The following is a 793-nucleotide window of genomic DNA, read 5'->3' as shown; positions in this document are numbered from 1 at the left end:
CTCTCCTTGAAAAGCAAAAGAAAAACTCCCTCATTGGTACACAATCCCCCCGCACCTCCCCAAACCCCACCCCCTACCGCCAAATATAATCCACTCTGCAACCCTCATTGCGTACTCATACGATAAAAATAATGCCCTAAAATATAATACTTTTAGACTATTCTCTCTCCCATAGACTTGAATGCCGTAAACATATTTCATCCAGTTTTTCTCAGTCTTACCCCAGCCCAATGCCAGCCTCATTCTACAACAGTGGCACCCAAATATATTATAAGATAAAGATCACTGCCTCTGAGTCTATTACTATTTTTTTAATGCTCAAAATACTTTATTTGAAGTAACATTTCCAAGTGAAATTAATTAAGAAATTCATTAAAACATTATGTTAAGAAAATAGTGAAAAAAATTTTAAATTTTAATGTATAAGTCAGACATAAAAATGCTATACAAAATATAAAGCTGAATGAATAAAATCTTCTTTGAACTTGAATGGTGATAAAAGAATGTTGATGATGAAAGGGTTATTTTTAATTATTAGTAAATTTTATTAGTTTAATGAACATTTACAGAGATTTTGGGTTCTCATTCATTCATTGTTGCACTGTTTTCTCTACCCTCCTCCCCAGTTCATTCTTCTTCCCCATCCCCGAATGTCTGTTTTAATTGTCCAATTGCCATAGTGCTTGTCAAAGCCAGTTCTAATCTAATATCTTTTGTCAATGTGTCCTTTGCCATTCCCTATCACTCCTCCTTGAGAGAGACTTCACCCTGATTCATAAGGAAAAGGGGATGG

The sequence above is a fragment of the Elephantulus edwardii genome, unplaced genomic scaffold (genome assembly GCF_000299155.1).
Source record: "Elephantulus edwardii isolate Elephantulus edwardi_28Jun2011 unplaced genomic scaffold, EleEdw1.0 scaffold00498, whole genome shotgun sequence".
NCBI lineage: Eukaryota > Metazoa > Chordata > Mammalia > Macroscelidea > Macroscelididae > Elephantulus > Elephantulus edwardii.
The sequence above is the reverse complement of the archived record's forward strand: the minus strand, read 5'-3'. Positions refer to the sequence as shown.